At 46.7% G+C, this 12,131-nt stretch overlaps 1 pseudogene; it reads right to left on the reverse strand.

Annotated features, from left to right (window-relative positions):
- Positions 1-2,406: 2,406 nt before the first annotated feature.
- LOC129081901 (flavin-containing monooxygenase 1-like) overlaps positions 2,407-12,131 on the reverse strand; it is a 35,647-nt pseudogene continuing 25,922 nt past the window's right edge.

Genomic DNA, 12,131 nt, shown 5'->3' on the forward strand with positions numbered 1-12,131 from the left:
TATCTTCACAGAATGTGTTTAGTCCCTCAGGTGCTGTGACACGTATCCTTTCTCTCCTGTCAGGGTGTCAGGCTGGGGACAGCCCGCCTCCTGGAGGCAGGCGTTGCTAATCTCGTCTTACAGGTAAGCCCAGGCAGGGGTGCTTCAAAGGGCGGAGCAACTTGCCTAAAGCCACACAGCTGCTGAGTGCCAGAGATGGGTTTCCAGTTAGGTCTGATGCCTCCAATTCCAGGGCACTTTGCATTTGGTTATAGCTCCTTTTCTACTGCAAATGACTTAAGTGATTGAGGTTGCCCTGGAAATTGTAGTAGATAATTACATTTAATGTGGTGCCAGTAATTTATTAATTCTTTCCATGTTTTTTTCCTCCAAGAGAAAAAGTAGAATTCTTTTACACTCACTCGCAAGCTGTCTCTCACTGAGCACTCTCTCTGTGACAGGTCTGTGCCCAGCACTCCGTGGTCAGCGCTGACTGCGTCCTAAAGCAACTCCAGGTGCTGCGAGGTCCTCCTCTTACAGGTGCAGAAACAGAGACCTGGGGTACCTGCGGTGCCGCATGCCAATCAGTGTCAGAACCACGGCTGGAACTTGGCTCTGTCCCAACCACCAGGCTGCACGGCGTCTGCTTTGTGCGTGGAAGTGGCTCTCAAGCTTGGCTTTCACATCGCTGGGAGAGTTGGCACGATGTCAGGAGCCCAGGGTCCCACTTTCATTGTCTTGCTCTGTAAGTGCCACCTTCCCCTGCTTTTTAAAATGAGCATCTCCGGGCCTGGTGGTGGCTGGGAAACACTAGGCCGTGGTGACGGCCTACGCCTGTCCTCGCACTCATTCTTCCCTTTAGATTGTTCTCACAGGAGACTGCCAGGCACCAGATTTCATTCAATAAACATGTAGTGACGCCACAGTGAATGGACTTGAAGGTCCAGCTTTCATTCGATTGTCTTTTCCTTTTTGTATTCTCATCACCAGGGACTGGGGATGAGGTCAGGGACGTGGAAATGAGGGACTACTGAGTACTTCCAAACCCCTGTCCCCTCAGTTTGGGGAATTAGAATGCCCTGTGATAAATGCATCGCTTTGATGCTAGGAAATGCTAATTTCTGGAGAGGATGATATCAGGGAGTGAGTAGGGGGACTGTTGGGGATGACAATGCGTTTAATTTTGTACATCCTGCCTTTGAGAAGCCCATGACATACACTGTTGGAAATGTCCAATGAGGAGCTAGGTCTACGGCTCAGAAAACAAGCAAGCAAGCAAGCAAAAAACAAAAAAACAAAACAAAACAACAAAAAAAAAAAACAACATGCATCCCGCCTAGTAAACACAGTAATGGTAGCTATCAGTAAACACTTACCAGGACTTGTGTTAGGCATTTTATGTAGATCACACAATTTAATCCTTATAACACCTTTATGAACTAGAGTGTATTATAGCTCGTATCTTACAGCAAGACAAACTAATGCTTAGGAAAAGTACATGAGGTGCTCAAGCTCACACCGCTGTTAAGTGGCAGACCTTTCTCACTGGGCTCAGTTTGCTAGGCATTGCCCCCACCCTGCCACGGTAGGGCGCGTCACTAGATCCACAGCATTAAAATGTAGACAGACATCTTTACTTACAACTGGCCCAGCAAAGGGTACTGTTTGTATACACCAAAAAGAATTTCTGAAGATGTCAAAGTACTTTTGGAGATGAACTGTTTTAGAAGCTCTAATTCGAAAAATGTATGCAAAAAGCCAAGGATTTTGATAAGTTGCCTCTTTTGCTCAATTTCTGGGACCTAACTAAATTATTGTGATGAATGGGAAAAAGCAGTACAGTTTTCCAGGATGATTTATGGAATGGTTTCAACAGTAGGAATGAGGAGTCTTTCTATTGAGTCCGTTTTACGCTATGGCCATAGACCAGGTCTAGCACGGTCATGGGCAGAGAAGAAGAGGCGGTGATAAACAGGGGAAAAGATTCACGTGGAGGCTCAGAATCATACTGGTGAAGGGAAAGACCCGCCAAATTCCAGACACATCCACACGCTCTCATAGGCAGAGGAAGGGAGAGAGACATACAGATACTTTCATGGCATAATGTCCTTGTAGCGTGCCTTTTATGGTATCACTCTAAGATTTCTGGAGCCACTTCATCATTAGAAACCACAGGCTTCAGTGGTGGAGCCAAGAGCCCTGGATGTCCTGACTTAGCCACGTACGAGCTCTGTCACCTTGGACAAATCAACTGATGTTTCCTTGTGCGAGTGTCCTTGTATGTTGGACTGTGTGGTTCTGCCTTCCCTCTGAAGACCAAGCTCTCTATGGCAAGAAACTCAGCTACCATCGCTAGTGTTTTGCAGAGATTGAAAGGCAGGCAGGGGAATTGACCCTGTGCATCCAACAAGTCATTTAGGTCTTTGTTTAGAGGCAAGTCAGGAAAACGGCCACAAGCAAAACCAGAAAGACAGTGAGTAAGCTTGCAAAGGGAAACAGGGATTCATGTACAGTGTGAGTTTTGGTGGCCTTGATGGTTTGGTCCCACTGGGTCAAGATGGCATTTCTGGCTCCTTCCCATTTTCTTGGGCCTTTCAGGAGGAACTGGTATGGCATGCACGGGCCAAAGAAGATGGCCAAAGCCAGGCATGGATCCATCAGGATCAGAGAGAACAGGTCTGGGTTTTGCATTGATACAGGCGAGAAGCTCATCTATGCATGGGATATACTCTGGTTGTAAAGCTTTGCAGTAACACAAGCCAAACCTTTATAAAAGGAAGATTGGGGAGGAAGGGGAAGACAAAAAGATAAAATAATGATAATCTCAGAACAAGTAAAAGTGCCAAAAGTTAACAATGATGCTGCAAAATTTGCAATGGTTTCTTGATTCTTCCCATAATGCCCCTTACTGCCTGATGGTCTCAGTGTATTAGTTCAGGACAAGATGGATTCCTTGAAAAGATACTGTATACATATGGCACTCTAAATGCTCACAACACGTCTAGTATTACTACAGTTCTTTTGTCAAATGATTAGCAATGTCTAAAAAAAAAGCACATGAGTATTTTATATAATTGTATGATTCCTAAATCTTCCTAAAACTCAATCATTGCTAGATTTGTATAATATAAAAAAGGCCACAGAAGTCAATAGGGTAGAATTCCCTGTAGTGCTGGTATTAGTTCCTAAAATCACTGAGTGACCATGTGAAAAGAAGCTCTTACACTGTGTAGCTCTGATTAATTGTCTGTGTTATACCAGAATTCCCTAATGGAGATCAAATCATAATGCAGGTCAGGATGAAGGAGAGACCTCTGAAACGGTTGTACTGTTTTGAGATGCACAATGAAGACAGAGCAACGCTTGAGCTTAGGAAGTATATATGAATGAGAGAAGCGATAAGTTTCTTAAGTGCAGTAATTTTAAAACTGTTTTTCTCCTCAGAAACCTTTTTTGTTAAGTGAAAATTTACATCAAAGCCCTAAATATTTAGCAAAACAGATAAAACCGAAGATGTCCTGGCCGGATTAGGAGTGAGAGCGGTGGTAGGGGGCAAGACCCCCTTCTTCCCTGCCACCTCCCTCCCATTATTCTTGGCCTTTGAATGATAGACAGAGTAGAAAAGTGGAAACCTCTCTTACAGGGGCGGTATCAGCAAACTTATTCTGCAAAAGGCTGAACGTTGGATTTGAGGCTTGGTGGGCCATGTTATTTCACTTACTCTGCTGCTACTACTCAAAAGTAGCCATAGGCCATACCTAAATTAATGCACGAGGCTACGTTCTAATAAAACTTTATGGCCAACTGAATTTTATATAATTTTCATGTACCACAAAAATATTCTCCTTTTTCTTTTTCTCCCCCCCCAACCATTTACAAATGTAAAAGAAAAATACAGGTGGTCAGTAAACTTGGTCACCAGGTCGTCATGTGCCCTCTCTCTGGATCTGAATGAAAGGAGACAGCGAAACACGGATTTGTTGAATGAACATGTGAGCAGACCCTTCTGGTGTGAGAGCAGATAAACGTAACTGTTTGCTGATTAAGGAGAAGGTGTGGGATAATGCGTCTGGTAGAGGAGGGTTAATGGTATTTGGTTTAGAATCCCAAACTCCACGTGGTGCTGGGTGACCATGGTTGGAAGTGGTGATTTGGGGACATTAAAATTCCTCAATTTCCCTTTCCCTCCTCTCTCCTAGTTTTTCCCTCTAAGTCTCAGGTGCTTCTTTTTCTCTAGTGTGACTCTCACCTCTGTTTATTATAGTTTTTACCAGTTCCAGTTACCATTTGAAAAGGACGCCTAAGCAGTTAACTTACCCACTGGGCCTGTTCTCTTTCCTTGCCTTCACTTCTTTTATCATGACGCTTGGAGGCGGTAAGTTATTCACACCTATAAAGCAAACAAAAATGCATCTAACTTGAGGTTTATGTGCCTGCTTAGTGGGTAAAGATGCTTTACTGCTGTTCAGTTTTCACTTCTAGTATCCAGCTACTTGTTGATTCTTCTGGCAAATGTGCTAGCAGCCTAAGTAGGCCAGTGGTATGTTCCTGGCCACATTGCCCCTAGCCGAAAAGATTGGCATCTGAAAAGATCGCTGCTTACTTGATATGGCAGAACTTCACAACTGGTTTGCCTGAATTTTGTCATTGAATCAACTGAACTCTTCAATTTTAATTGAATCAGTTGATTCAGTCAACCTAACAGGTAGATACAGGTTATACAAGACCTGGCATAAATAACACCCCTTTTTTATTACAAAATCTTTCATTACAAAATCATAAGCATGTAATTCTGTAACATAACAATATCGCACTCAAGCACATCTTATGATATTTTAGGTGAAGTGTTCAAATTAAAACTATAAATTATTACACCCACATTGTACACTACCAACCACACTCAAGCGGGCGTTACTGCTGCTGGTTCTGAGCTCTGGTTTACCTTTTGTACTGGTAATGGCATAAGTTCATTATGATAGTGTAATTCAGACAATGAATCCTGCTTTTAAAGATTCTGTTGCTTTGAACAGGAACAAGAGAGGGCCTCTGCATTTGTAGGATCCAAAATAACATGGCAAACTGAATGCATCTGCCCCGTTTCTCACATGCTTACCTTTCAGGATCCGAACAGCCCATCGAGCTTGCGTTTCTCCTGTGGGGATCATGGAACCTAAGGGGCTGATGAGGCCAACGACAGCCAGGGTTGGCTTTTCCAGATGTGCCGGGAAGATGTACGTGTACAACGATGCCTGGCCGCCTTCGACTTTCACTACGGTTTCATTGAGGAAGGGGGAGGCAAAGGTGTATCTGGTGGCAAAGACAATGATGTCAACGGGCTGCTCCTCTGGGGTGTGGTTAAATATGGCAGAGTTTTCCTTTACCTCCTCTACGCTGGGCTGACGAGCACTCTCCCAGCAATGGTACGGCCTGGGAGCTCGCCGTTTATCACGTTCTTTCAGCTGCGTCCTAAGAAAACACATCGGAGAGACAGATCTGCTAGCGAACAATCCAGCAGCCCTCCCCCCTCCTCCCTTTCTGTCTTCATGGGGGAAACCCTGCTCCTGGCTAGGAAGAAGATGCTAGCCTTTTTTATTTTTTTCTCCCTGAACTTAAACATTTTTTGGGGGAATAAGACTTTATCTCTTACTGCAGTTTTAGGTTCACAGCAAAACTGAGTAGAAAGTACAGAGATTTACCATATCGCCTTTGCCCTTCTACACGCATGGCCTCCTCCCATCCCAATCCCCCACCAGAGTGGTATGTTTACAATCAATGAGCCTGCAGTGACACATCATCATCACGAAACCTGAGTTTTTTTTGTTTTTGTTTTTAATTCGCATCCGCTACCCCCTCTCCTTTGACAATCTGGCTTGTTCTCTATATCTATGAGTTTGTCCCTGTTTTGTTATTTTAGATTCTACCTAGAAGTGATATCATAGGATATTTGTCTTTCTCTGTCTGATGTATTTCACTTAGCATAATTTTATCTAGGTCTACCCATGTCACAAATGGCAAGATTTTATTCTTTTCATTGCTAAATAAAATTTTATGTGTGTGTGTGTGTGTGTGTGTGTGTACATAGTACACTTGTGCAGCAATGCCTGGCCATATATAAATGAGGTCTGTCTGAAAAAAGTCCAATAGTTGTTAATATAATGAGAATAGTTCGTACAACATTGATATAACCCGGCAGCCAAGGAGAGTGGACTAGAATGAGCATACATGAACAATGATGATTTCACTGTACTAGTCAGTGGGGGCAGTAGCCTCCCTTGAGTGAGCATGTGTGCTGTGTGGCTGTCGCATTCAAAATGACTGAGTGAGAAGAGCCATGAATCTGCATCCAATTTTGTGTTGTTTGAATATCCCTCCGTGGAAGCTATTCATTCCATAGGCTGCAGCCATGGGCAACTGGTGACTGGCAGCTTCATCACGACAACCCATCTGCTCAAGCATCATGTCTTGTGCAGAGTTTTTTGGCAAAACATCAAATCACCCAGGTGACTCAGCCCCCTATAGCCCAGATTTGGTGCCTGTGACTTCTGGCTTTTCCTGAAACAAAAAGCACTTTTGGAAGGGAAGAGATTTCAGACCATCAGTGAGAGTCAGGAAAATACGACAGGGCAGCTGAGGGTGATAGGGAGAATTGTGTGAGGTCCCAAGGTGCCTACTTTGAATCAGGGACTGAGGTGTCACTGTCCTATGTACAATGTTTCTGGTATTTTGTATCTTCTTCAATAAATGTCTCTTTCATAGTACATGGCTGGATACTTTCTGGACAGATACGACCACACCGTCTTTATCCGTTTATCTATTGGTACACATCTAGGTTGCTTCCCTACTTTGGCTATTACTAGTAATGCTGCAACAAACATAAGGGTGATTATATCTTTTTGAATTAGTGTTTTTGCTTTCTGCGGATAAATACCTAGAAGTGGAATTGCTGGTTGGCACGGCAGCTCTATTTTTAACTTTTTGAGGGCTTTCTATACTGTTTTCCATTGTGGTTGCACTGTTTTACAATCCTACCAGTGGATTGTTGGTTCCCTTTTCACCACATCCTTGCCAGCGCTTGTAATTTGATTTATTGATGATAGCCATTCTGACAGATGTGAGATGATATCTCACCGTGATTTTGATTTGCATTTCCCTGATGATTAGTGATGCTGAGCATCTTTTCATGTGTCTGGTGGCCATCTGTATGTCTTCTAGGGAAAAATGTCTATCAGGTCCTCTGCCCATTTTAAAATTGGACTGTTTGGATTGTCAAAAATGTTTTTGGTCTTAAATTGTATGAGTTGTTTATATATTTTAGATATTAACACCTTATTGGATATAACATTTGCAAATGTTTTCTCCCAGTCAGTATGGGTTGTCTTTTTGCTTTGTTGATAGTTTCCTTCCCTGTGCAAAAACTTTAGTTTTTACAGGTTAGGAAAGTTTTTAGCTCTTATTTTTTATGTACAATTCCTGTTCCTTTTTTTTTCTTTCTTTTTCTTCTGAGATCCACAGAATGTGGCTGAGCACTTGGAATTATCCAAGAAGTCCCTTAAACTACCCTTGTCTTTTAAAAATTCTTTTTCCTTATTCTGAATAGTTGATTTCCACTAGTCTGCATCAGGGTTGCTAATCTATACTTCTGCATTAGCTAACATATTGATTTCTTCTAATGTGTTTTTCATTTTAGTTATTGTATACTTCAGGTCTTTGTGATTCTTTCTTCTACTTTCTCTTTGTTGAAGTTCTTCCAAAGTTCCTCTGTTTTATTCAAAAGCTTGGTGGGCATCCATCCTTACGACTTCTTTGAATTCTTTATCAGGCAAATTACTTATCTTTTTTTCCTTAGGGTTTTTACCTGGGGATTTTTCTTGTTCTTTTGAGAGGTACTATTCTGTCTTTTCATTTTGCTTGGCTTTCTGTGTTTATACGAATTAGACAAACTGTTTGTCTCTTCCAGTCTTGAAAAAGTGGTATTCTGTGGAAGTGGCCTCTGAGCTGGGTGTGTGTTGGGTGGCTTTGGCAGGCTGGTAGGAGTCGAGTGGGGGCCTAAGGCGTCTAGGGCGCGGGCCCACTGAGCCAGCAGCTCCAGGCGCGGAGGCCAGGCGCGAGTGGCGCTGCCCTGGCGACCCTGCTTGCTCTCTTTGAGCCAAAGTGGGCTTGGGTGATATGTCCAGGAACACGTTGCAAGCCACCTTGCAGCTGGGCCAGAGCACCTGCACACCTGATGGAGGTGGAGTGGGACTTAAACCATGTCCCTTCCCTGCCCGTCCCACCGAGAATCCCAGCAGTTCCCAGAGAGGTCCCACCACTCCGCAGCCTTCTGTATACAGCCTCTCTCTCGTTGTCCAGAAAGTGGTCCCGTGGAGAAAAAGAGGCCCCTGTGTGGGCTTGTTGTGCTGGGTAGTTTTGGGAAGCAGGCCGGGGCCAGGCAGGCGCCTATTGCACCGGGAGCAGAGCCTGCAGGTGCCTGCAGGTGCACGCAGGTGCACGAGGTGAGCCCTATTGTTCCCGCGTGCTCCTCGTGCTCCAGGCAAACCCAGGTGGTGCTGCAGCAGGGCGCATGCTCAGGCAATCTCTCAGGTAGGCCGAAGCACCGCCCCAGCAGAGCCCCTGCCCGCCCGACAGAGGTGTGGGGGGACGGAAGAGGTGTTCTCACCTGCTTCTCTGCCCAGACGGTTCCCGCAGGCCCGAGGGTGCCCTCCGCAGGCCTCTTGGCACGGCCTGTCGGTTTGCAGTTCCGAGGGCGGCCCTCGGAGCCGCGCTCCCAGCAGCCCCAGGTGCGGGGCGGTGCCGGGACCCGGGCATGCGCTCTGGGCGCCTGCGCGAGGGCAATGCGGCCCGGTAGCTGCCGAAGCCCTGGGGTTCCTGTCAGCTTCGGTTCAGGAACGAAGGGCTCCGGGCGACACGGCTGGGACAGTGCTGTGGGGGCCCCACAGGTAGGCCCAAGCCCCCAGGGGGGCTCCCGCCGCCGCCCTGACCCGGTGGAGGGGTTGTCAGGGGCCGCCTGAGCCTCTGGGCCATGGGGGTGAAGGTTTGGGGGGAGGGGAGTTCCCGCAGCTTCCGGAACGTGCCCGGTGCCCCAGCCTCCTCTGTCCCGTGTCCTGCTCTTGTTTGTTGCCCTCAGCTGCCCAGTCGGGGCAGGGTCGGGGCAGGGGCGCGGGGCGGTATCTGGCAGGCGCCACTGACGTTGCTCCCCGGAGCGGGCGGGCCAGGGCGGTCCCTCCGCCAGCCCGCCGCCACCTTCAAGGGCTCGGTCTTGGAGAAGTCCCTCCGGGGGCGTTCATGGGGGGCCCAGGCGGACAGGGAAACCCCTTGGGTTTACCCGAGTTCGGCAGCCTGAGGGGAAGGAGGTCAGAGCCGGCTGGCTCGGCCTTCAGGCCTCGCTGTCGCCGGAGAGGCAGCTGAACGCTGAGGGACAGCAGAGGGCCAGGGGCTGGTGTTCGGCGTTGCTGCCGGAGGCTCTCGCCAGTTGGGAAGCCCTTGCACCAGAAAAACGTGCGTGGGTTTGAATGGGACAACGGCAGAAGGATGTTTTCCTGGCTATGCCTTTGGAGTCATGGAACGAACACTGATTTTCAACGAGCGGAGCCCTTTTCGGCTTCTGGCGACTCCACAGCAAGACGCAGTGTCATAAAATGCAAAGCCGTTTCTGTTTCACAGAGCTTGGGGCCGTCATTGGGTCGCTCTAGGCTTCCTTTTATTTATGGGTCACCCAGGGACATGGACACTTGGCCGCCGCAGTTCACTGGGTGGGACGAAGAGCCCAGGAAAGGGTGAGTGTGCAAGAACTTTGGAAAGTAAAGAATGGTCATTCCTCAGGGTCTTCTACGCGTTCTGGCATTTGCGGGATTAAATAAAATGCTTTATCGTCCCACGAGCTGCCGCCCGGGCTAGGTAAAGCTTATGGTAGGAGCAGCTCTGATGAAAAGTCTAAAGGGCTGGGAGGCTTGGAGGAAGGAGGTGGAAGGAGGAGAGGAAGATGAGGGATAAGGAAGCAAGCGGTGGAGACAACGGCGGGGAAGGGCGAGCAGGGCGAGCGGAAGGCTTGTGAGAGGAAGGAGGTGGAGGGAGCCAGAGGGGAGGCGTGCAGGCAGCAGGAAGGGGGCCGGGTGCTCCGATGGCCGCGTGGGGACCCCCTGGTCCAGCCTGGGCCAGAGCTAAATCTGGAGGGAGATCAGACAGGATCTCTGTGCTGTGGTACCACCCTGGTAACGACCTCGTTGTGCCAACTTATTAAAGGAGTTAAAGCCACCAGTTCCTGCTAATGGGATAAGTTGTAGGTTGTGACGGAAAGGACAGACTGAAGTCAAGGTCATCTTTACGAGGTCAGGAAGGCATTGTCGTTAGGGAGATGGTGAAGGGCATCTATAGAATTTGATGTTTTCTACCCAGTGGCACAAGACAAGGGTGTTGCTTTTGTCAAAAGAATCATAGACAAACGATTTTCTGTTGATTGCCGCAGCTGGATAAAAAAGCTGTGGTACATATTTGCAATGGAATATTTGTCGCTTGTCCACAAAAAAAGAATGAAATCTTACCACTCGTGACAGCGGGGATGGACCTAGAGGGTATTATCCTAAGTAAAGTAAGCTAGACAGAGAAAGACAAACACCATATGATTTCACTGACGTGGAACCTAAAAAACAAAATAAACAAAACAGCCTCATAGATAACAGAGCACAGACTGATGGTTGCCAGAGGTGGGGCGGGGCGGGGGTTGGGGGACTGGGTGGAAAAGGCGCATGCACTGACAAGTACCGGTTAGTAGTCACAAAGTAGTCACGGGGATGTAAAGCACAGCATAGGGAATATAGTCAATAATATTGTAATAACCACATGTGGGGCCAGGTGGGTACTGGCACCATTGGGGGGAAACACTTTGTCAAGTATGTTTGTCGAACCACTGTGCTTACAGCTGAAACCAATACAAAATAACAGTGAAGGACTGCGGCAGCGGAGGCATAAGTGACTTGCCATTGTCACGGAGCTCACTTATCAACGAAGGGGCTTAGGCAAGTGACTGAACTTCCTAAGCCTCAGTTTACCCACAGTAAGGTTGTTGAGTAGATGAAATTCATAATTTTACTTACTGAGAACTCAGAAATGTTTCGCTACTATGATCAAGGAAGTGCGTATGAGATTTCCCTTCATATTCAGTCATGTTGTTGTGCTAGTGCCTGATTTGGGTATCCCATGAGAAGGGCGGAGGCGCCTCCTGTCTATGGCCCTCTGCAGGGACATCATATTTACCCGTCTTCTGGGACTAAGCTGTAATTCACGTGATTGAACCAGCTGTTTATCTTGCTTGCCATCCACCGTGCCACAGTTGGCGTTGGGAGAGAATTTCTGAACATGTTCTGAAATCGAGTTGGAACACCATGTCCCATGGGAGCCCCGAGTCGTAGACATGGCTGATTACCCACGCCCGTCCAGTGGTGCTAAGGAACACCTGGAATCAATCAGAGATGTCACTCAGCCTGACACAGGGAACAGGCCTGGCTTGCCGGAGATTCGAGGAGTGTTAGAAGTGGAATGACATCAAAACACCTGCCACCCCCAAAATACATCCCTGATACGGGATACCAGGATATCAGGGATACAGGATAGTTAGGCTCCCCCAGCTCTTGTTCTAAAGTTATTCTTTTGAGATGATGGATTGAGTATCTAGAATAGTAACACGCCTCAGGACATATCATAATCATTGTAGGCAACAAGAACAGGGTTTGACAGCAATTGAAAGGTGTCTAGAAAGGGCTTCAGCAGAAACCATTGTTTGAACTGACAGTAATATTCAGTAATACAATTAGTTTTGGTGGACTTTTTTTTTTTGTTTTTAATATATAGATTGAGTTTACCAGCTCAGTTTACTAAGGTAATAGCTTTTTTTTTTTTTTTGTACCAACACAATGAGGAGTTCTCTACACAACTGTTTAAAATTCAGAAACTGTATTCCATTAGTCTGTTACTTTGCAGATGCAAAACAACTGATTTAACAGATGGTTTCCCCTAACAAATTGAGGCATGGTGACCCGAGCTACAGCGTCAGTGTTTTTGTTAAGTATGCTGTTTGGCCCTAAAATGGAGTGGTATACGCAACACAGGAAATGGGGGGCCAGACTTGTGAGCTTGTCAATGATTCTGACGCTGGACAT

The sequence above is a fragment of the Pteronotus mesoamericanus genome, unplaced genomic scaffold, assembly GCF_021234165.1.
Source record: "Pteronotus mesoamericanus isolate MK-2021 breed Mesoamerican mustached bat unplaced genomic scaffold, CSHL_Meso_final scaffold_1186, whole genome shotgun sequence".
Classification (NCBI taxonomy): domain Eukaryota; kingdom Metazoa; phylum Chordata; class Mammalia; order Chiroptera; family Mormoopidae; genus Pteronotus; species Pteronotus mesoamericanus.